Below are 25,649 nucleotides of genomic sequence, written 5' to 3'. Positions count from 1 at the left end.
TCCTCAACTCTGCTGCCCGACTAATCCACCTCTCACCCTATTACTCCTCTGCCAATCCCTTTACTGGCTCCCCATTGCCCAGCGAATTCACTTCAAAGTACTAACAAATACATACAAGGCCGTCCACAACCTGTCCCCTCCCTACATCTCTGAGCTACTTTCCTGATACATCCCCACACGCACTCTCCGATCCTCACGAGACCTCCTTCTCTCCTCTTATTGCCTCTTCCCACAATCGACTTCAGGATTTCTCCTGTCCATCCCCCATACTCTGGAACTCGCTGCCCCAACATATCAGACTCTCACCTACAGTGGAATCCTTTAAAAGAAACCTGAAAACCCACCTCTTCAGACAAGCCTACAACCAGTGAACCTGCTGCCTCCATAACGCCATGACCAACTTCACCCGCACCTACTGTGTCCTTCTCCCATACCATGTAGATTGTAAGCCCCACGGGCAGGGCCCTCTCTCCTTCTGTACCAGTCTGTAACTCATCTTATTTATGATTAGTACAATTGTCTGTATTATGTATGTTTACCTCTTCTCATATGTACAGAGCTATGGAATGAATGGCGCTTTAATAATAAATAATAATGATATAGCGTGGACCGTTTGCCTTGTATTTGTCTGGATTTTTAAACCAAATGAAAAGTTTGCTTGTTTTTTGGAGCCAAACATCATTTTGTTTTCTTCCTATGGTTACTTACACATAATCTGCAACAGCTCCATATCTTCTTACTGTCATGTTGACGCAAATTTACGTCACATGTAGTTAAGGGGTTAGAGATGCTCAATACAAGTGCATAACGAAATAAAAATTATGACAAGTGCATAACAATGGTAAAAAAAATAATTACAGAATATAAGCATATGATGTTGTGAACGAGGTGACATGATCCATTCAATCTTCAAGAAAGCAAATGTAAGAAGCCAACTGAAACCTGTTTAAAAATAAAGGGGAAAAAAAGTGAATATATAAACCAGAAAGAAAGACCAAAAAAATTTACTAGGCAAATAATTATTATCTTTTTTTTTTTTTATTACCTTTCATACAATATCCATTCTTTTGCATTTTCCCTAAGGCTCGATGTTCTCAGGAAACATCACCACCAGGTATCTTTCTGGTAACGCGCGTCAACCCCTATTGTTGTCTGCCTCTGATATGACCAGACCATGCACCTGCAAAAAAAATTTGCCTCAAAAATGAATGTCTTGCTCTTATCCATGTCACATTTCTATCAAAATGTTCATTTAAATAGTTCAAATATTTCTATATTTTAAAATCACACTTCCATAAAATATAGCCTTTCTCTAACAGTGCATTAGTCCCTCTCTGCACAGTAGAATACAATGGACCACAGAGGAGTCCTGTATAATGCATCCATAAGCTAACTTAATAGACTACACAGATATACAGTCATGTTACCTTCTGGCATTCAGTTAGGAACAACATTATATGACATCTGTTGGTAACTGAATAGGAATAAATCTTATCTTTATTCCAGCATCTTTGTGTTTAAGTGTTTGTGTAATACAGTTAACTTTATTAACAAAAGAAAGAGGAGACAGAACCACATGCAAGCAGCTTTTACACAGACACGATAAGAAGATGTCGGAGGTGGTAATACTGTCGAAGTTCAACTCCTCCATTCACTACTTTTACCTGGATACGCAGGGTCATATGACCTGTGTGGTGAGCACATTAGTAACTGTATGGACTAGGTATGGCTTTAGTCCATAAGTCATTGATGTAGACTGTTATATAGGCTAAAACACTATTTACATTTTCAAGATATAGTTATAATAGTGGAACTCTAGCATTATTTCTAATACATGAGTATTACACTCACCGGTAATTCGGTTTCCTGGAAGTCTCCATGAAAAAGCACACAGAGGTTAAAAACCCCACCCCCACCCCTCATCGCCAGTGTATTATAACAGGACTAGGACAAGGGGTAGAACGTAAAACTAGCCAAATAGTCTATTGACAAAGAAAAAAACAAGGGCGGGACAAAGCTGTGCTGTCATGGAGACTTCCAGGAAACCGGATTACCGGTGAGTGTAATACTCATTTCCCCAGTCGTCTCCATGACAGCTCAAACTGAGAACTAACAAAGTAACTTAGGGAGGGACTACAGCACCTAGGACTTTACATCCAAAGGCCAAGTCCTCGTCAGCAAACACATCCACCCTATAATGCTTGGTGAAGGTGTGGGCCCTCTTCCAGGTAGCTGCCCTGCAGATCTGTTCTAACGAAGCAGAGGCTCTTTCAGCCCAAGAAGTGGAGACCGATCTAACTGAGTGGGCTCTAAGGGATGGAGGAGCCTCTCTACCGGAGGCTTTATAGGCCTCGTAAATGGTGCATCTAATCCAGCGGGATATAGAGCTCTTCGCTGCCTTCCTCCCTTTGTTTGGACCTGAAAACTGGATAAATAAATTATTGTCGATACGCCACTCCTCCGTGGCGTGTAAATAATGAAGAACTGAACGCCTAACGTCTAAATTGTGGAATCTAGATTCCTGCTCGTCTTTAGGGTGAGGAAAAAAAGACGGGATAACTATGTCTTGCGACCTATGAAAAGAGGAGACCACCTTGGGGAGAAAACAGGGGTCTAATTTGAAAATGAGCTTGTCGTCTAGCACCTTGAGGAAGGGTACCTGTATGGACAGGGCCTGGAGCTCGCAAACCCTCCTTGCGGAGGATATGGCCACTAGGAAGATGGTTTTCAAAGTGAGCCACTTAATAGATAGGGAGAGCAGAGGCTCAAACGGAACATCTGACAGTCTTAAAAGGACGGTGTTGAGGTTCCATGGTGCGACCATATTCCTGACTCAGGGTTTTAGTCAATCTGCCGCTTTCAGGAATCTTGCTACCCAGGGGACCTCATAAAGGCTGGTATTATAGAGGGCCCCCAAGGCAGACACCTGAACTCGCAATTTGTTAGGAGCAAGACCCAAATCCAGCCCATCCTGGAGGAATTCCAGGATAAGCGGGATATTAGGGGTGGACTGGTTGAACCTGACTCCGCCCCAGGAGGCGAACTTCCTCCAAACCTTGAGGTACGCTTTGGAGGTGTTGGACTTCCTACTGAGTAAGAGGGTCTTGACTACTCTTTCAGAGAGCCCTAGCCCTAGCAAGAGGGATTGCTCAGAATCCAAGCGGACAGCTTGAGGAGGTTGGTATTGGGGTGCGGTATGGGACCCTGGGTTAGAAGACCCTCCTCCGGCCGGAAACGAATGGGATCTTCCGGGCTGAGGGACCTGAGGAGCCCGAACCAGCTTCTCCTGGGCCAGAATGGGACCACCAGAATCCGTCTGCACCCTTCGGACTGAAACTTTTGGAGCACTCTTGGGATTACTGGTATCGGGGGAAAGGCGTAGACTAGGCCAGTCATCCAGCTCTGGGTAAAAGCGTCTATTGCCACACATGGGTCTCTTCGATTGAGGGAGAAGAAATTCTGAACCTTGTGATTCTTTGCGGATGCGAACAGGTCTAGGACGGGATTCCCCCCAACGGTCCCGAATCTGTTGGAAAGCGGTCTGGGACAAAGACCACTCGCCTGGATCCAGACTTTGCCGACTGAGGTAATCCGCCTGGAGATTCAGGGATCCCTTTAGATGTACTGCCGCAAGGGATTGTAGATTCTTTTCTGCCCAGAGGAAGATTCGGTCTGAGAGCCTCTGGAGATGACCGTGTCTTGTTCCTCCTTGGTGCTGGATAAATGCCACCGCAGTGGAATTGTCCGAATAGACCAGGACGTGGCGATTTTTGGCCTGTATTTAGATGGACCTGAGACCTTCCCACACCGCACGGAGTTCTCTGTAGTTGGAGGACATCCTTCTCTGGTCCTCTGACCAAATCCCTTAAAAAGTCTCCGAAGCCGCGAGGGCTCCCCAGCCCCGAGAGCTGGCGTCCGTCGTGAGGGAAAACACACTTTCCTGCCTCCATGGAACTCCCGATTCCAGGTTCTTGGTCTTGAGTCACCAGCCCAGTGAGGCCTTTACCTCCCGGGACACCGACAACCCCTGGTCCAGGGATGATCGATACCCGTTCCATTGTTTTAGAACCAGCTTCTGTAAGGTTCTCGTATGGAATTGGGCCCAGGCTACCGCGGGGATGCAGGAGGTGAGATGGCCCAGCATTTCCATGCCCTGTCTTATTGAGCAACGGGACTGCTTGGTGAAGTGGAGGACCCTTGACCTCAGCTTCTGTACCTTTGGCGGAGGGAGGAAAGATTTTTGAAGAGCTGAGTCCAAGAGGATACCCAGGAATACCTTCCGATGGTCTGGCAACATGTCGGACTTTTCCCGGTTGATCAACCAGCCCAAGTTCTGGAGGCGCGAGAGAACCACTTGGATGTGTCTGCGAAGGAGATCTGAGGTTTCTGCTACTATTAGCAGGTCGTCTAGGTAAGGGACGATTATTATCCCCTCCTTGCTTAGGGAGGCTACGACCTCTGCCATCACCTTGGTGAATATGCGGGGTGCCGATGATATGCCGAACGGGAGGCACTTGAACTGATAGTGGTAAGCTGTCCCGCCTTGCTCCACCGCGAACCTCAGAAATCTTCTGGAACGGACCTGTATTGGGATATGGAAGTATGCGTCGGAGAGGTCTATTGTAGCCATCATAGACCCTCCTTTGATGAGCTTCACCGCTGACTTGACTGTCTCCATCCTGAACTTGTGGTAGGTGATGTGTTTTCAGGGGTTTTAAATTTATGATGGTCCGAAAATTGCCATTCGATTTCCGGATCAGGAATAAAGGGGAATAGTGACCCCTCCCCAAATCTCTGGCAGGAACCTTTTCTACTGCCCCTAGGCGTAATAAGTTTCTTACGCCCTCGGATAAGGGGGACTCGAGGCCCCTGTTGAGCTTGGTCAGGACGAACCTCTGCGGAGGAAGGGAATCCAGTTCTATAGTGTAGCCATGTTCTACGATGCCTAATATATACGGATCCGTGATGGTTTGTTCCCAAACCCCCAGAAAGGAGCTGAGCCTTCCCCTGACCGGGATGATGTCATTGTTTTGATGAAGAGGGAGAGGGATCTCCCCTGTTGGGATTAAGGAAAAAACCTTTTCCTCTCCCGCCTCTCGTAAATCCGCGACCCTCGCGGCTCCTCCTATCGGCGCTGGAATCCTGCTGGGGCCTCCGAAAAAACTGTCTCCTGGACTTGTCCTCTGGAAAGCCCTTCTTACGGTCCGTGGCGTTCTCAAGGATTTTGTCCAGGTCGGAGCCGAACACGTACTGACCGTGAAAGGGTAGAGATATCAGCCTGTTTTTCGATACGGTGTCGCCCGACCAGGCTTTAGGCCATAGTACCCGTCTGGTGGTGTTGGACAGAACCGCCGTGCGGGCAGAAAGCCTAACCGATTCTGCAGCGGCATGGAAGAAAGTAGCCTTCTTCAGAAGAGGAATACTATCCAGGATCTCCTCCCGAGGGGCCCTATTCGCTATATGGTGCTCTAGCTGTTCAAGCCACACTGCGAGTGTACGAGCCACACATGTCGCTGCTACCCCCGGTTTTAGGAGAGCTGCTGTAGCTTCCCAGGTTCTCTTGAGCAGACTCTCGGCTTTCCTATATAGAGGGTCCTTGAGCTGCGCTGCGTCCTCAAACGGAAGGACCATTCGTTTTGCTACTTTAGCGACGGGAGCATCCACCCTGGGAATGGCCTCCCAGTCGGCACAGTCCGCTTCGTCGAAGGGGTATCGCTTTTTGAGGCCCCGTGGGATAAAGGAACCCTTCTCTGGCTTCTCCCATTCTGCCCGTATCATCTTCTGGATATTGTCCGGGACCGGGAACACAGATTTGTGCCTCTCCCCTAAAATCTCCTCCTGGACTGACTTGGATCTCTTAGGGACCTCCATCTTAATAGTGGCCCTTATGGTTCAGATCAATTCTTCTATATCCTCTGGGTTAAAGAGGAATCTCCTGTACTCACTACTTTCCTCCAATTCCTGAGATCTAGCCGAAGTCTCCGCATCTGACAAGACGGAGTCGGCAGAGTCCAGATCACTCCCGGAGTAGTCCAGGCCTCTGGAAGAGGGTGGTCTGCGGCCCTGACCGGGCTGGGGTATAGGGGAGGCAGGGGGGTCCCTAGCAGCCAATGCTGATTGGACCTTCGTTCTGACCAGAGTCTTGATCTCCTCTATGAAGCTAGAGGACTCTGCCTTCACCACGGTAGAGGTGCAGTCCTTACATAGTAACTTGGACCCTGAGGAAGCAAGGCGCTTAGAACAGACGCCGCACTTCCTGGGTCTGGATTTAACAGAGGAGGAAGACTCCTTTTCTCCCTGCAACACCAAGGGAGGAAGAGGTCAACCACTGCAGGGAAAAAACAGCAATAAGAAAGGGTGCCAGCAGGCTACTCACACCGCCCAGAGTGGTAGGAGGCTCAGGAACCGAGCCAGTGGTGGTAGGGGCGCTCATCTTCGCAGCTCCCGTCCACCTGCGTTGCTGTCAGCAGGTAGGGTGACCGTGGAGACCTCAGATCGGCAGACTCTGCTTTCCTTTTTCGAATTTGGCGCCGGCCGCGGCCTCCATGACGTCACGACGCTGGCCACGCCTCCCGGCGTCTGACGTCATCACCCGGCGACTGGAGGGAAGCGCGTCACAGCGTCTCTCCAGCCGCCCTACCTCACTGCTTTAAGCCCGCCTGGGCCGCCGCAGAGGGAACTTCGCCGGGATCACCATGAGTGAGGGTGACCCGGGCATAGACCGCGCGTGGAGGAGGGAGAGCCGGACCCCGGAACCGATCTCCGGTGTAACAGGTGACATCCGGCCATAGCAGGGTGAGAAGAAAAAGGGAAAAAAAAATAGAAAGCTAGGAAACCCAGAAGGTCTCCCAGCACCTCTCTGGCATTCCTTCCTTGACAGGACAGGAAAAAACACTGGCGATGAGGGGTGGGGGTGGGGTTTTTAACCTCTCTGTGTGCTTTTTCCTGTCCTATCAGAGGAAGGCAATCTCAGTTTGTGCTGTCATGGAGACGACTGGGGAAATATAAATTACAAAATGTAATGATTTCATAAAAGTCTATTTTTATATATTAAGATTTTTTCTATAGGCAATGCGCCGCACAGACCTGTCACTTACCAGTAGGAGGAGCTCCCGGCCGGACACAGACATCGCAGCTCGCAGGTAAGTATAATGCTTCTATTTATTGCTAAGTAACCATGGCAGCGATGGTAACCGATCGGAGCCCCAGCGATTAAACTGGGACTCCGATCGGTACTCTCCGCTGCCACCAATGATGGGGGGGGGGGGGGTGATTTTAATTTAGGGGGGGGGGGGGGAAAGGCAGCACTGGTCATATTTAATACTGGGAATCCGCACTGGCCACCGATGAATATAGAGGGAGGGGGGCCGCACTGGTTACAATTAATACTGGGGAGGGAGGGGGGGCCGCACTGGCCATCAATAAGTTAAATACAGGAGGGGGGGTCTGCCCCCTGCTGCCAGGCAGCAGGGGGCAGTCATGTACACAGTTCTCAGTATATTCTAACTTGAAGCGTCCCCATCACCATGGGAACGCTTCTGTGTTTAGAATATACTGTCGGATCTGAGTTTTCTGAAGTGAAAAATCAGATCTGAAATAAACAGTTATGCAAACGGATCCGTTCTGAACGGATACAAGCATTTGCATTATAGGAGCGGATCTGTCTGTACAGACACCAGACGGATCCGCTCCTAACGCAGGTGTGAAAGTACCCTAAGGGCTCTTTCACACCTGCGTTCTTTTCTTCCGGCATAGAGTTCCGTCGTCAGGGCTCTATGCCGAAAGAATCCTGATCAGTTTTATCCTAATGCATTCTGAATGGAGAGAAATCCGTTCAGGATGCATCAGGATGTCTTCAGTTCCGGAACGGAACGTTTTTTGGCCGGAGAATATACCGCAGCATGCTGCGCTTTTTGCTCCGGCCAAAAATCCTGAAGACTTGCCGCAAGGCCGGATCCGGCATTAAGCTAAACGTCGTTTCTGTGCATTGCCGGACCCGATGTTTAGCTTTTTCTGAATGGTTACCATGGCTGCCGGGACGCTAAAGTCCTGGCAGCCATGGTAAAGTGTAGCGGGGAGCGGGGGAGCAGTGTACTTACCGTCCGTGCGGCTCCCCGGGCGCTCCAGAGTGACGTCAGGGCGCCCCAAGCGCATGGATCACGTAATCACATGGACACGTCATCCATGCGCATGGGGCGCTCTGACGTCATTCTGGAGCGCCCCGGGAGCCGCATGGACTGTAAGTATACCGCTCCCCACTACTACTATGGCAACCAGAACTTTAATAGCGTCCTGGGTGCCATAGTAACACTGAACGCATTTTGAAGACGGATCCGTCTTCAAATGCTTTCAGTACACTTGCGTTTTTCCGGATCCGGCGTGTAATTCCGGCAAGTGGAGTGCACGCCGGATCCGGACAACACAAGTGTGAAAGAGCCCTTAGCCATACACCCACCAAGCGAAAACCTCACCTGCTACTACCCCCCACCCCCCTTGCAGAGCATTCCAGCAACCCCCCCACCCCCCTTGCAAAGCATTCCAGCAACCCCCCCACCCCCCTTGCAAAGCATTCCAGCAACCCCCCCACCCCCCTTGCAGAGCATTCTAGCAACCCCCCCACCCCCCTTGCAGAGCATTCCAGCAACCCCCCACCCCCCTTGCAGAGCATTCCAGCAACCCCCCACCCTCCTTGCAGAGCATTCCAGCAAACCCCCACCACCCTTGCAGAGCATTCCAGCAACCCCCCACCACCCTTGCAGAGCATTCCAGCAACCCCCCACCACCATTGCAGAGCATTCCAGCAGCCCCCCACCCCCCTTGCAGAGCATTCCAGCAGCCCCCCACCCCCCTTGCAGAGCATTCCAGCAACCCCCCACCACCCTTGCAGAGCATTCCAGCAACCCCCCACCCCCCTTGCAGAGCATTCCAGCAGCCCCCCACCCCCCTTGCAGAGCATTCCAGCAGCCCCCCACCACCCTTGCAGAGCATTCCAGCAACCCCCCACGCAGAGCATTCCAGCAGCCCCCCACCCCCCTTGCAGAGCATTCCAGCAGCCCCCCACCCCCCTTGCAGAGCATTCCAGCAACCCCCCCACCCCCCTTGCAGAGCATTCCAGCAACCCCCCCACCCCCCTTGCAGAGCATTCCAGCAACCCCCCCACCCCCCTTGCAGAGCATTCCAGCAACCCCCCCACCCCCCTTGCAGAGCATTCCAGCAAACCCCCACCACCCTTGCAGAGCATTCCAGCAAACCCCCACCACCCTTGCAGAGCATTCCAGCAAACCCCCACCACCCTTGCAGAGCATTCCAGCAACCCCCCACCACCCTTGCAGAGCATTCCAGCAACCCCCACCACCCTTGCAGAGCATTACAGCAACCCCCCACTAAGCCTCTGGGGGAAATCAACTGTACTTCTTGCAGACTCCAGACTAACTCTATAGGCCCCCTGCAGAGTATTACTTAGCCATACACCCACCAAGCGAAAACCTCACCTGCTTCTGCCCTTGTCCTCACCAGATCAAACCACTCAAAAGCCCGGGAAATCAACTGTGCTTCTTGCAGACTCCAGACTGGCTCCGCCTACTCGAGTCTGGTCACATGGGCATGACGTCATCAGAGGTCCTTTAGCTGGCTAGGAAATAGCATCTACCATTGATCAACCCCCTGTAAAGCTCCATTCAGATGTCCGCATGATTTTTACGGATGCACTGATAGATGGATCGGATCCGCAAAACGCATCCGGACGTCTGAATGAAGCCTTATAGGGGCATGATCAATGACTGTGGTTATCACCCCATATAGACTCCCTGATCACCCCCCTGTCATTGATTACCCCCCTGTCATTGATCAACCCCCTGTAAAGCTCCATTCAGATGTCCGCATGATTTTTACGGATCCACTGATAGATGGATCGGATCCGCAAAACGCATCCGGACGTCTGAATGAAGCCTTACAGGGCAAAAAATAAAAAGTTCTATGAACTCACTATGCCCATCAGCGAATACCTTAGGGTGTGTACTTTCCGAAATGGGGTCATTTGTGGGGTGTTTGTACTGTCTGGGCATTGTAGAACCTCAGGAAACATGACAGGTGCTCAGAAAGTCAGAGCTGCTTCAAAAAGCGGTCCAGTCCATTCACATTTTTGTACCATAGTTTGTAAGCGCTATAACTTTTACCCAAACCATTTTTTTTTTTTTTACCCAAACATTTTTTTTTTATCAAAGACATGTAGAACAATAAATTTAGAGCAAAATGTATATATGGATGTCGTTTTTTTTGCAAAATTTTACAACTGAAAGTGAAAAATGTCATTTTTTTGCAAAAAAATCGTTAAATTTCGATTAATAACAAAAAAAGTAAAAATGTCAGCAGCAATGAAATACCACCAAATGAAAGCTCTATTAGTGAGAAGAAAAGGAGGTAAAATTCATTTGGGTGGTAAGTTGCATGACCGAGCAATAAACGGTGAAAGTAGTGTAGGTCAGAAGTGTAAAAAGTGGCCTGGTCTTTTAGGGTGTTTAAGCACTGGGGGCTGAAGTGGTTAAAGGACTCGCTGCACATATATCTCTAGGAAACATTGTACCTCACGGTTTTATGGCAGAAAATACGCTATGTACAATTATCCCCCACAACATACCATGTATGCAAGGCTGTGCAGGATGCAGGAGTGCATGGCTGGAGGCTAAATTGCTACCCCCTGCTCTCCTAGCGCCACCTGAGGCAAAAAGATCAGTTTGGATGGTGCATCTGCAGCGTACTCAAGTTGTGTGTAATAGAGTTTCTGGGTGTAGTAGTGCAATGACACTAACCTGAGACGGCTGACTCTCTGCATAGGCAGGTGATGATAGAAATTGTTCGTGACGCCAGTGCCAATTAAACGGTGACACGCCGTTTGCGGATAGCAGGAATAAATTGAAGAACACGTGGTATTAAAACAGAACTCCAACTTTAGTAGTTTTCATGCAGAGACAATATTGGAATCGCAGTTCCTTGGCATACAGTCGATTTTGCAATACGGTTGATGCAGGCAATTACAGATTTAGCAAGGTGATTACAGAGTGTTGAACACAGGACTTGCAGTACAGGAGCTTGCACTCTATTTCTGTCTGATCCTGGAATATAGCAATTCTTCACCAAGGCCCAATAACCTAGTTCTGGCTTTATATCCTTGGCTATAGCTTTAGAAAGTACCTCCTCTGTTATTTTTAGTACCTCTTGCTTCTCTGCAGTTTGCCTCTGTCTCTCTCTGCTTCCTGAGGCTCTAGAAACTTCTGAGCTCTCCACTAGACTGCCTTTCACTTCCCTGTCTGGGCCTTATATAAACTAGGGCTCTCTAGCTCCCTCTAGCGACTAGAAGCTGAAATGACACCCCTGCAGGCCTGTACATGCAAGTTTCACAGTAACAGGGAAATACATAACATTACATTACATGACAATTTATAAAGATGACATATACCAACTTCCCATAAATAAGGAGGGACGACAGCACACCAAGTGACACTTTGGTAGTGACGGGTATTACAGTCCCCGTACACTACACATCCCATTGCCTTGAAGTAGGTGAAATCTGTGGCAGAAAACCACAACCTGGTAATGCAATTTAAAATCTGCAGATTTGACTGAGCAAACTTTCTACAATCATTCTCCTCATTGATATGTAACTGTGATGGAGTTAACCTGCAGTGAAAATTTATAATTCCCAGCATGTCAATTTATGATACAGATTTTAAGATTGATTGTGATAGTATATAAAGCGTCCACCATGCTTTACACTACCAGTTGCAAGAATTTATTCAGATGTCAAATTGCCAATACGTGATAAATCCCCCATACTTTATACTGTACCATGAAGTGGCATTTATCACAGGGGAGTTGTAAATCAATCAGGCAACTTTTTTTGTGTCACTGTTAATTATTTATTACTTAACAGAGATGTCCTGATATGTACAATCCGCTATACTTCATGTTCTTCACTAGTAATGGAGCCTGCAGTGGATTGCTTCTCCATACTATTGAACATATATGGAGGAAAAACGGGAGGTGGGGAGCGGGGGCAGGAGGGGAGGCTAAATAAATATGATAGTTCTATAATAAAACGAATTTGGGGGGGGGGGAAGGAAGGGGGGAGGAGGGGGATATTTGTTGTAGCTATCCTGTGGTTGTACGGCGGTAATCTCTGTGGTCAAACTGAGGTCTATATTGACATTTCTTCTGGTTTAGTGTTCTTAGTATAAAATTTCTTTTACTTTTTTATTTTTTCTCTTTTACTTGTCACTATTATGTTATGTTAGATTTTAGATAAAGGCCGTATATGAAAAGCCCTCATTTAGGCCACCTGATCTTATCCCCATTCACACCACCTATTTACACAATAACCCCCAACCCCCCCCCCCCCCCCCCCCTAAATCCAAGAGTTCAGTCCAATTGTCTTGTTCTTTGGGAGATTAGGCCTCAGGACTTTTTGTGACGTCAAGTCCTGAGCCTTCGGCGGTTGTTTTCGTGAAGTGCCGTGTGGTTCTGGTTTAGTTGGTCCGTTAGTCTCTTGACTCTCCGATACATCCACCATAGTCCAAGGTACATGAGTCCAACCAGAACCAGAAGCACTATCACCGGGTGAATCAATAAATTGAAAAATGACGTTGCCTTAGGACTGTATCCGAAAAGACTCTCCCACCACGAAACCTTTGAGTCCTTGTCCAATGCTGTGGCAACCGCGATAATCTTTGTTCGGTCATGGGTGAGTTGAATGGTGGCTTGCTTCTCCGTCTCCCGAAGACGTTGTATGATCTCTTCCTCTTGGCCGAAATCCATCAGGAGATGTCTAAGTTCTTTGCCGAAGCCAAGAGGAATCTTCTGAAGTCTTACAGGAACATCGGGGCGGATGTCAAGTCTTTTCTCTGGGGTAATCGGGGTTCTTCCCTGCTGCTCTGCGACGTTCAAACCTAAAACGGGACTAAGGGTGCAGTACGCTCCGGGGCGGAGTGTTCCTCGTTCGGTACAGTTAAGCCCAAAAATTGCACACGATGGATCACTCCCCTGGTACCAACACCAATACCCCTGCCCCAAATATTTCAAAGAGGATGAGGGCATTGGGTTGGCCTTCATCTCACAGGTGTTTGAGCATCCGCTCCCGACTACCCTGACAGAGGATGGCATTCTCCCTTATCCGACATCCCTCTGTATCAAACAAAGAGGGATGGCCCTTCTCATAGGTTAGAACGCCCGAGGGGAGCTGGGGATGAAGCACCGTCTGGTTGTTAATCATCGTTCCTAGATTGATGACACTGTATCCTTGTCTGATGCGACCGGATACAGGTGCCAGGGACGAAGCAGTGCAGGTTAAATTTTGACATCCATGCCACTGAACCACCCACCAGTTGGTGTGATTAATGGCAAAAGGAGAAATCAGTGGACTTATTCGCTGACGGAGGTTGAATGGGAAGTGGCTGTTGTGAAGTGCCGTGACAATATGTTTAAGGTTGTCCGAGAGTTCACTTTGGACCTGCGTACACGCCAGAGCAAGCTGAGCCCGATCCTGCTCCTCCAAAAGACCCACAACTAACCTCCTAAACTTCTCACGTATAGCAGAAGATAGAGAGGTAGTGGCATCAATGTGCGAGTGTTGTAAACCCTCTAAGACGTGGTCTACATCAATCTGGGTCTTGAATCCTTCCCCGGCGTGTCGCGCAACCACACCAAGCTTACTTCTCAGGACTTCCATGTCCATAGTGTTCAGGGCACCCACTCCCAAAGCACCTCCGCCAAGTCCCATAGCCACCAGGTCTCTCCTCCCCCTGTTCTTCCTGAGTCGAGAGTCGTCTTTCCTGACCTCTTGCCCCGCCTCTATCCAACCTCTTACCATGTCAATTTGGTTCCTAACGAACTCCTCACACCTGTGATCCCAGTGATCAACTCGGAAGTCATCTACAGAAATTCTCCAGGTAAACAGGATGAATTTTGCATACGTGATGATCTTCCAGGGGGATGACAGTTGAGGAGCTACAGGGTCTGCCAATTGATGGATAGGGGTGGTGCAAGAGTCCGAATGTGGTCTTACTGGTTGGAGACCTTCTGTTTCGTAGGGGACCCTTACTATAGTAACACAGACCCGTCTCCGTCCTTTGAATGGATACCACCAACCGCTGTACTTTGCCCCAGTGACATCTTCAGGATTCAGCAAACCCTCCTTGGTACACAACACTGTGGTAGTGTTGGCTCTCACTTGCTGGTAAGGGTGCAAGTGTGGATTCCTAGACACCCATCTTAAGGATTTGCTAGGTACAGGGTCCAAGTCCTGAAAATGCCTGTATTTCTTGAGCCAGAGGGCGTGCAAGTCATGTTGTATGGCAGACACATTCTCCACCGGGGTATAATGCTGAATTACACCATTGGCAAAACCCTCTCTCTGGAAACCATACAGATACCATTGACCTGGTGTAAAGGTAACGTTCTTGTAGGGTTCCAGGATTTTGCCATCCAAACATTCCACCATTAAAAGGCCGGGTCCATCAAGTGATATGCTGGCCATACCAATATTAGTCCCCAGGTCCTCCCCTGAAGAGGCTGAGCCCGCCATCAACATGCTTACCACTAGTGTCACAAGCTGGATACGTATTTCATTCAGAGGATGCCTAGCTCTTCCCTGGCAGTGTGGTCCCATGGAGTGTCTTCCTCTTGTGTTCTGCAATGAGATGGAATGTGTTAAGTGGATTGGATTCACACTCGACCCACCAAGCCCTTTCCCCCCCCTCACCCAACTCGGAACGGTATGCGTTATTGAGTTGGGGAGGCTCGGGTGGCTTTGGCCTGGTCGATGTGAATCCAAAAAACTTCCTGGCGTCTACGGGATTTCTTCTTGCTCGTGATAGGCCTTTGTACCTTCAGCATGGTGTCCCCCATTACTTCAAGGACCTTGTACGGTCCCTCCCAGTTTGCGTCCCATGGGCCGACCCGACGAAAGACTTTCACCATTACCATTTCTCCTACAGAGGGCATAGGCGTTTGCCCCTGTAGATACGGTTTGTGTAACCGTATAGCTGCATGAGGCAGTAACTCCTTCAGGTTCTGCTGGACCTGTTGAAGAAACAAGTCTCTGGCGATGGCGTTCTTCATGGGCTCCGACACTTGGGGTTCGTTTGGTAGACATAGGGGCATTTTACGTCCGGTCATGAGTTTAAATGGGGAGATACCGGTACTAGAGGCCTCTGTGGCTCGGATACCCATTAGCACAGCTGGAAGGGAGATTACCCAAGAGGAACCTTTCTCCAGCAGTGCCTTGGAAAGCCGGGTTTTGATGGTCCGGTTCATCCGCTCCACGATGCCCGCTGACTGAGGGTGGTAAGGGACATGAAACCTTTGCTTTATGTCTAGGAGACCACAAAGCGCTTTCATGACCTTACCCGTGAAATGAGTCCCTCTGTCGGATTCTATCAATCTGGGGATCCCCCATCGTGACAGAACTTGTTCCCAGAGAACACGGGCAGTGGTGGAGGCCGAATCATTGACCGTAGGGATGGCTTCTACCCACTTCGAGAAGACATCCACTACCACCAGGGCGTAACGACAGTTACGAATCCCAGTTGGCAAAGGTCCGATGAAATCAATTTGGATAGCGGACCATGGACCATCAGCAGGAGGAACCCGCTGTAACACCGGCTTCAGGGCTGACGCCCTTGGGTTAACCTGAGCGCACACCAGGCACTGTTGCGTAACGTCCTCTACTGTGTTGGACATTCCAGGCCAGTACAATTTGTCTCTCAGGAGAGGCAAGAGCTTATTCTGGCCAAGATGTCCAAACATTTGGTGGTTCAACCGCGTCAGCTCTGCTTGCAGATGCTGTGGAACCACCGGGAGAGGAAGCGACTGAGTACCGGTGTCGTAACACAGGATCCCCTGTTGTAGGGACCAGGGATGCTGTGGTACTTGGATGTGTGTCATTAGAAGAGGATCCTTAGCTTGTTCCTCCTCGAATGACACCGGGCTGTCACTCAGATGGGTATGTGCTGCAATCCGGTATGCGGGCAGTGGCTCAGTGCCTGGTTCCCTAAAGGTCCCAGACACTGCTGCTAGTTTTGCCAGTTCGTCTGCCTGGTTGTTACCTGCTGTCAAAGGTTCGTCCCCTTTTTGATGCGCCGGGATTTTGATGATGGCTGCTTCCGCCACGTGTGCCATACCCCACTCCCACAGCTCCTTCAGGACTGACACATGAGCCAGAGGTTTGTTTTGGCTGTCCACAAATCCTCTTCTCTTCCAAACGTCCAGGTGCAATGTGAGGGAGCGAACTACATATGCGCTGTCGCTATATATAACTCGTTTCCCTGGAGGGTAGAGAAGCAGAGCCTCTTTAACCGCCTCCAGCTCTGCCCGCTGTGCTGACATGTGACCTGGTAACCGGACAAGACTCTGGGTACCAGTGGTCTCATCCAGCACAGCAAAACCTGTGACATATTCCCCATCCAGATAGAACCGAGAGTCATCAACAAAGATGATTCTGTCATCTGGATGCTTGTCAGTCCTGAACATCTGTGGAGAGTCGTCAATTACCGGTTGGCCACAGTCATGTTCAGTTCCAGTCAGGTTCAGCAACTGGGACAGAACATACTTGGCCTTGTGGTCCACCTGCAGATTCCGGCCGCTGAGATCCATGATCCATCTCCCGAATCTCTGTTGGGAGACTCCAGGGAGAGTATCACGGAGCAAAAGGGTCAGCGGTGAATGTGGAGTCTGCAAAGTGTGGGGCCTGAAGCCAACAATATGCTCTGTGGTCCTAACAGCATAGTGTATGGCTGCCAATTGTTTGGCGCATTCATCGAACCCTCGTTCGACGGGCGAAAGCAGCCTGGAGAAATATCCCAGCGGTCGGGTCTCGTAAACTACTTTCTGTACAAGGACCGCTGAGATAGACTCCATCCCTGCATGCGCCTGTATGGCCATTTCCCCATCTGAATGTGGAGTGGCCAACACAGGCGCTGAGGAGAGGTCCCTTTTCAGGGTTGAAAAGGCCTCCTCCTGCGCATCGGATCACCCTTTGATTGAGGGTTCCTCTCCTCGAAGGAGTTCGTAGAGAGGTCTCGCTTTGGCCGCAAAATCCTCTATGAACTCCCTCATGAAGTTGGCAACCCCCAGGAATTTTCTCAAATCCTGTAGGGTGCCAGGCCTGGGTAACTTTACCATGGCTTCCACACGGGACGTCATGATTCCTTTGGTTCCACAGGAAATTTGGACCCCAAGGAAAGTTACCTCCGCTTTAGCCAAATTTGCCTTATGGGGACTCAGTTTGAGTCCTGACTTTGCCAGGAGTCCCAGCAGCTCTTTCAACAGAACCAAGTGTTCCTCCAAGGTTTCTGTATGCAAAAGCAGGTCATCCACGTATTGTAGGAGGCATTCCGGCCGTGAGAACACACTCAGCACAGCCGCCAATGCCTGATGGAAATACGTGGGGCTGCTATGGAACCCCTGGGGCAGTACAGCAAACATGTACTGTTTGTCCCCCACCGTAAAAGCAAATTTGTACCGACACGACTCCATGAGTTCGATGGAGAAGAACCCGTTGGCAACATCGATGGTCGAGAATACGCGGCTTTTGCCACTTATTCTGGCCATGATGTCGGGAGTTTGGGCCACCACTGGGGCTGACATTGGGGTGTATTTATTAAGGACACGGAGGTCTATGGTCAGCCTCCATGCGTTTGTGTCCTTTTTCTTAACTGGCCAGAGGGCACTGTTGCACTTCGAGTTGCCCTCAATGACCACACCCCTAGTCTTCAATTCAAGGACAGTGTCCATAATTGAATGGGTGGCCTCTGGTGGAAATCGATATTGGCGTTGAGGTGGAGGGTCAGGACCCTGTATGTCCACCAAAACGCCAATCAATCTGCCACAGTCATTCTTATTTTGGGCCCACAGATCAGGGTGCTTGTACACAATAGGCTCAAGGTCTGGATTGTGCGAGACCTCAGGCCACTTGTGTTCCAGCACATCAGTAGAGTTATCTACTGCTGGCAAAGGTGGTCCCAGACACTGGCGTTGAATGACAAACACCTTGGCTCGTCTGGGACCCTTCCACACAATGCAATTTGCCAGATCCAGGATCCACCCATTTTGTGTCATTACATCGGTTCCGATAATGTTATCAGAACCGGGGTAATACCACATGGGTATCCTGAGGGTAGTGCACCTGGTAATCTGAACGATTACCTCATCAATTCTGTGGGCCTTCGCCCCCCCTTGTTGGTGATCAAATCCGATCACCACACACTGGGGGCTGTTGGGGAGTAGATCATGTTTGATATTGGTAATGGATATTTCCGCCCCCGTATCAAGCATGATTTCCGTTTCTTTATCTTTTATCGTGGCTTTTATATGGGGTCTCCCTGAAGGATCCAGTATGATTGGACATACTGGTGCCAATTCTTTAGGGACCCCTAATCTTCAATCGATATCCACCAGACTCCCAGTAGGTATTTGTGTGGTACATACTGCCACTCTTGTGCTCTGTTCCTGATCCTTAGGTGTGGAATCTCTTGATTCCACGCCCCCTGGGACATTCATGACCGCCACGCATTCTGGTGCTTGCCCTGATGAATGTCCCAGATTCATATCAACCTGTTCCCCCACAGGCCTGGCAAAATTAGGCTTCATCCTGAAACCGTTATTATTGCCATTTTTCTCCGAATTTGTCCGGTTAATCTTTAACCACTGTGGACAATTTCTTTTTATGTGCCCCTCTTGTAAGCACAGGAAACAACGAAAGTTTCCTGCCCTTTCCAGCGGTGGGGCCGTGGGGCGGACAGTTGATGCATACCTCGTGTGTTGTACCCGGTCGTCTTGTGACCTACCGTATACAGGCACACGCTCCTTCACTTTCACAGACTTCTTACTGAGCAGTATGTCTTGTCTACACTGCTCAATAATCATGGCTGCGTCCGTGAGGGGTGGCTCCCTAGCTGCACTCAGCCGGATTGCAGTATCAAGATATGGGAATTTTTCCACAAACATGCGCACCATGCCCTGTGGAATCCCAATACCCTGATCTTTGGTAACCCTCCTGTACATCGCTTCAAACCGACTACACAATGACAAGGGTTCATCATGTATAGTAGGCTTGAACTTTGACAGGACCTCTGGAGTGACATCCCAATGACCCGTGGCCAGTCTCGTGAGTATGGAGAGGCGCTCCTCCTTATCATGAAACTGGCCATTCGTGGGTCGCATCCTCCCCGTTACCTCATACCTTTGATTAAGGTGTGTTGGTAACCATAATCTGAACAGCTCCATGCGATATTCCGGAGCCACTGAATATTTGTTACAGTGACCTTCGAAAATATCGCATGAAGCGAACGGATCTACATGGGGGATCATATTTCGGGATCTCCTTGCAGATCCGTAACAGGAAGTTTATCCTTTCCATACTGGAATGGTTAGGATACACCTCTTCCTGTTGGCGGATTGGAAGCGGAATATACCCCTCCACTTTCCTCTCCCCAACCGTTGTCCTGGTAACGGTTGCTACCCCTATTCTCCCCGGGTGACGGGGTGAATTGTAGAGACTGATCCACCTGTCCCCTAGTGTCTACCACTGCGGATGTATTATCCGTCGAAGACCTTGGTGCTGTCGCCGCTGTCTCCCCCGGTGCCGTTTCCGAAACACAAACTTGTTTCGTGGGCACCATACCGTTGGTACTAGGCCTGGACAAATTGAAGATTGCCCGCTGCAAGTCTGCAATGGTTTGCGTCTTTGCAGCCAGGTCCTCCCTCATCTGAACAATCAGGGAATCCGTAGATACCGTATTGTTCCTGTACTGATTAATCTCAGTGTACAGCCGGAGTAGCTCTCTGTCCATGTCAGAGTAGAGACTGTCCTTATCCGAGAGTCTCGACTCTAACACACAGATTTCTCTGCCCCTCTCGACTGTACACTGGGCTTCCTCTTGTAATTGAACCTCTAGTGTGTGAATTCTTCTATAGTTATCAACACAACAATTGCAGTGGAAGTTTGCTTTGTCCGCAACCTCCCCTGCCTTTCTTGTGTGTTCCGCCCTCCAAATGGTATCCTCATAGGAAAGAACCAATTTGGCTAGCATTTGGAGGCGTTTGGTGGTCTTGTTAAAGACACTCCTACTAATACAAACCCGGTCATGAGCGTACACCTGGTCCAGTAAAGCGGACCACAGCAGCTCAGCGGATTTATATGTAGTAGGAACAATGGGATTAAAAGTGCTGTTTTTGGCTAAGTGTTGGAGTGTGGAGAAGTTCATACTCACATTTTTCTGAGCCTCCATCTTCTTGTTGGTGCTGTACTTTCTTGTCCCTTGCAGCTGCTTGAAAGAAGTCCTTTTCTTCCGGATCGCTTCTTTCCGACCAGCTGGACTTTTATGTACCTCCAACGAAGATGGATCTCTTTCCGTGACGTATCCTTCTTCTCTTACCCCAGCGACGGTGACCGTGTAAAGCAAATACAAAAATATTAATTCCCAGAACAGATTATAGATTCTCTGCAAAAGATTTTGTTTTATTTCTGGTACTCTAAGGGAAGTATCGCTTCTCCTGTACGAATTATCGGGTCCTAGACGCTCAGACACTCCGCTGACCGCGTCTCTCCTGCCCGCTAATTCACAGTACTAGCGACCCTCAGCCTTAAGACCAAAAATAAGCGCAAAATCCATGCAGTGGGCCTGGCTCGCCAATGTAAGGGGGGAATATTAATCACCAATATTTATGAAAATATCGATAATTAATATTCATAAATAGGAGGAGCCGTCTATTGATAACTCCGCCTATTTATGCCTTTATATAATAATAACAATACCTTCGCTATGCCTTACACTGATCGCTACTCTAGCTGCATGCGCCTTACTAACTAACTATCGCCAATAACTACACGTTACACAGATAGTTACAAATATAACGGTATTTATTAACAATACACTACGCAATACACTAACAATACAGCACTAAATATACAGTACTCAACTACACTACACGTTCCCAATTCCACCCATCAACTAACTATACACACATTCAATATAAACAGCCCACCCACCTAGTACTATATACTATCCCTATGGGGTAGACGAAGGTTGACGGTGGTCTTACAAGGGTGTAAGCCAACCACAAAGCATAAATATATTGCGGGAGGTGATTAGGGTAAATCAGGGATCAGGGCAACCAGGGGCGAGGATTATCAGGGGTAATAGGGGTAAATGGGTAGGGATACAGAGGGTTACCTAAGGTATGTAGGGTAGGGTTACCAGGGGTGTGTAGGATACCAGGGGTGTGAGCAGGGGAGGGATATATAGAGATAGTTCAGGGGGGTATATAGAGTGCAGGGGGGGTATATAGAGTGCAGGGGGGGTATATAGAGTGCAGGGGGGGTATATAGAGTGCAGGGGGGGTATATAGAGTGCAGGGGGGTATATAGAGTGCAGGGGGGTATATAGAGCTTGTGCAGGGGGGTATATAGAAATAGTGCAGGGGGGGTATATAGAGTGCAGGGGGTAATATAGAGATGGTGCAGGGGGTATATAGAGATGGTGCAGGGGGTATATAGAGTGCAGGGGGTAATATAGAGATAGTGCAGGGGGGTTTATATAGAGATGGTGCAGGGGGTATATAGAGATAGTGCAGGGGGGTATATGCGATACTTAGTATATAAAGCTCGTTGTCCAGGGGTCGCTCGTTCGTCTAGGGGTGCTCGTTAGTCCAAAGGGGTCTCCTTCCTTCAGGGTGGGTGGGCGGCCGGCTCTCTTCTACCTAGTGCAGGCCTGCCGGACTTATATGTCCGGCCGCCCTCACTGCCGTACCGCCCACACAGCGGCGCGCACCACAGTGCAGGACACGTGGGCCGGCGCGGTGAGATGACGTCACCGCGCCTGCCCGCGCGTCCCTGCACGCGCACCGCAGGGCCGCGTGCACTTGCTGACAGGCGGGAGATCCTTTGATCTCCCGCCTGTAGCTCTCAGCATTCTGGACATCGCAATGGTAATTGCGATGCCAGAATGCACATAATAGAGTGAGCGGAGGTATCTCCTCTCTCTCTATTATGCCTAATTATCTCCAGCAGGGCTGCAGATAATTAGAACAAAAGGATTCAAATTCTATTGAATTTGAATCCTTTTGAGTTCACCAGAATGACCGGACCTTGTCCGGTCATTCTGGCGCCTTCACCCAGATTACATCAATGTAAATGCTTGGGGCACATTTACATTGATGCATCTGTGTCCATGTAGGGGGGGGGGATTTATATGGTATGGGGATATATATGATATACAGGGGGCATTATAGGATACAGGGGGCATTATAGATATATATCTATTAAAGGGGGCACATACATATATGAATTCCCACAGGGGCAAGAATGAGCCCCTGGGGAATATCAGAGGCGGATGGGCGCAGGTGCTGGGCACATCTGCGCACATCGCCCTCTGAGGGGCTAATATATACATATATATCTATTAAGGGGGCATATGCATATATATCAGGGGGCACATTCATATATATCAGGGGGCACATTATATGAATTCCCACAGGGGCATGAATGAGCCCCTGGGGAATATCAGAGGCGGATGGGCGCAGGTGCTGGGCACGTCTGCGCACATCGCCCTCTGAGGGGAACATTATGCACCGCTAACATATCCATATATATATGGTTGCCCAGTAGGCATGCATATATATTTATGTATACCTGCCACCCTTCCTCAACAGTAATAAGTATGATTTCGGTAAGGAAATAGGTAGGGTTTGTAATAAGTATAGCTACTTAGGTAGGATATATGTTTTTACTAAGTTTTTCCTGCCTATCCATGAAAGGTAAGGGATCCTTAGGTCAGCCAGCTGTGATCTAATCTCAGTAAGTAGGGCAGGATAATTTAATTGGAATAATTGTTTGGGATCACTAGTGATGTTAATACCCAGAAATGTAATGCGAGAGGTAACCCAAGTAAAGGGGTATGCCTGTGACAGTGAGGATATGGTCTTAGTTGGCATGTTAACTCCCATGGCAGAGCATTTGGGGAGGTTAATTTTGAAATTGGACAATTGTCCAAATTCATCAAGTAAGCTGAGGATCTCTGGAAAGGCTGTTTCTGGGTCTGATAAGATCAACAACATGTCATCAGCAAACGCTGCCACTGAATGGTGCATAGAACTTATTTTAACGCCTTAAGGCTACATACACACGACCGTTCCGTCTTTTGCGGTGCGCAAACCGCAGATCCCCAAAAAATGGAAGCTGCCCGTGTGCCTTCCGCAGTTTGCGGAACGGAACGGGCGGCCCATTGTAGAAATGCCTATTCTTGTCCGCAAAACGGACAAGAATAGGACATGCTATATTTTCTTTCGGGGCCACGGAACGGAGCAAAGGATGCGGCCAGCACACAGAGTGCTGTCCGCATCTTTTGCGGCCCCATTGAAGTGAATGGGTCCGCACCCGAGCCGCAAAAACTGCAGCTCGAATGCGGACCCGAAAAACAGTCGTGTGCATGAGGCCTTAATGTTATCATTTTGTCTGATGGCCTGGATGAGGGTTTCAAGGCAAATTATAAAACTGGTAGGGGATAATGGACAACCTTGGCGGGTGCCATTTGTGATGTTAAAATAAGGGGAAGGATGGGAAGCCAAATTTGTATAAAGTAGCCTCCATAAACCTCCAATTGACTCTGTCAAATGCTTTTTCTGCATCTGTTCCTAATAAGGTGAGGCGGTTGTTGGTGCGTAAAGCATATTGAATTAGCATCTGTATTCTAAAGGTGCTGTCCCTGCACTCCCGCAGGGAGTTCTCAGCTGTTAACATCGGCTTGAGGAATTAGCTAGTATTGTCAGTTGTGTATCATTTTGGTGCATTTTTTGCAGTGATTTGTGCATGTATATATTTTTTCATCTGCACAATGTATCGTTTTGTGTAAGATGTCCTTGTGGTGCATGCGGTCCGCCCCGGCATCCTCCATTGTACACATTTTTTGCTGAGGATTGCGGTTATCTGCGGACCACATGCAGGGGAATTGCTCCCCCGGTTATAGACACGCTACAGTGTCTGGGTTTGGAGCATTTCCACCCGTTTAGGCCACTTTTTTCAGTGAGTTTTTTACACTCCAAAAGAGTGGGAAATATCCAAAATACAACAATGAGCAATTGCGCTGTAGTATAACAATGGCTGGTTAGTGCCAGTATACATGTCTATTCTGCACAAGGTATGGACAAGTCCTGTGGGATCCATGCCTGGTTCATTTTAATGAACGTGAGCTTGTCCACATTGGCTGTAGACAGGCGGCTGCGCTTGTCTGTGATAACGCCCCCTGCCGTGCTAAACACACGTTCAGATAATACTCTGGCTGCAGGGCAGGCCAGCACCTCCAAGGTGTAAAGGGCAAGCTCAGGCCATGTGCCCAATTTGGAGAGCCAGAAGCTGAAGGGGGCAGACCCGTCATTCAGTACGTGTAGGCGTGTGCACACATACTGCTCCACCATGTTGGTGAAATGCTGCCTCCTGCTAAGACGTTCCATATCAGCTGGTGGTGCTGGTTGTTGTGGCGTGCTGACAAAGCTTTTCCACATTTCGGCCGCCATGCTAACCCTGCCTTCTGAGGTGCTGGTGGTGCCCCAGCTGCGTTGGCGACCTCTTCCTCCTCCTCTGCCTTCGCCTTGTGCTTCCACTGTGCCCCCGCTGTCAGGTGGGAATGCCACCAGCAGCGCGTCTACCAGCGTGCGCTTGTACTCGCGCATCTTACGATCACGATCCAGTGACGGAATTAAAGGGAATCTGTCACCAGTTTTATGGTGTCCTAACTAAGGGCTTCCACCCCTGCCCCTCCTCTCCAGTGAAGTTCGTACTGGGTAAGAATATTGAATATTTAATACTCGTTTTATTACATACCAGGTTTTAAAAAATAAATACATTTTTCACTATGTGTGCTTTTAATCTCTTATATTATATATTCTAAGAGTTATTTAATATTTACTTATATAATTTATGCATATAGCAGTGAAGGACAATAAAACACACCTCCTCTGCAAAAAACGCACTTGCGGCTTTATAAACCGCATTCGAAAATTTACATGGGATAATGATTAAGATAAGACTATTGCTGGAAATGGCAATGTAGCTACAACTGGATAACAATATTTAACACCTTTTTTACCTTGTATAAGGTTTTTAAAATGTTAATGATATGTGTTTTAAATGTTTTTGTTTATATACTTTAAGAGTTATAGAACATAAATCTACATAACGTATGTATACAGCAGCGAGGGATAATAAAATGCACCTCATCTGAAAGAATTGCATTTGCGTTTTATAAAACGCACCAAACCCGCACCTGAGAATCTACATACCCTGTTTCCCCGAAAATAAGACAGTGTCTTATATTAATTTTTTCTCCCAAAGATGCGCTAGGTCTTATTTTCAGGGGATGTCTTATTTTTCCATGACACAGGGGGATCAGAGGGGAGAATCAAAATGACACAGGAGAATCTGAGGGAAGATTACAATTTTAGTACCCTTTCTTATCCTCCTGTGTCATTTTGATTCCCCCCTCTGATCCCCCTGTGTCATTTTAAGTGATCCCCCTCCCCTGTGCCAGCGGACAGTGGATTATTTAGTCTCTCCCCCCTCCCACCTTCACCAGACATCCCCCACCACTTTATCAGACATTCCC

At 48.7% G+C, this 25,649-nt stretch overlaps 1 long non-coding RNA gene across 1 annotated transcript; it reads right to left on the bottom strand.

Moving 5' to 3' along the window:
• Positions 1-749: 749 nt before the first annotated feature.
• LOC120986862 lies at positions 750-9,625 on the bottom strand. The gene is made up of 3 exons (XR_005775822.1): positions 9,492-9,625; positions 1,046-1,180; positions 750-942 (listed from the first exon to the last, which is right to left on the bottom strand). It is a non-coding gene; the product is annotated as an uncharacterized LOC120986862 (long non-coding RNA).
• Between the last annotated feature and the right edge of the window lie 16,024 nt (positions 9,626-25,649).

This window comes from Bufo bufo, chromosome 1, assembly GCF_905171765.1.
Source record: "Bufo bufo chromosome 1, aBufBuf1.1, whole genome shotgun sequence".
NCBI lineage: Eukaryota > Metazoa > Chordata > Amphibia > Anura > Bufonidae > Bufo > Bufo bufo.
The sequence above is the reverse complement of the archived record's forward strand: the minus strand, read 5'-3'. Positions and strand labels throughout refer to the sequence as shown.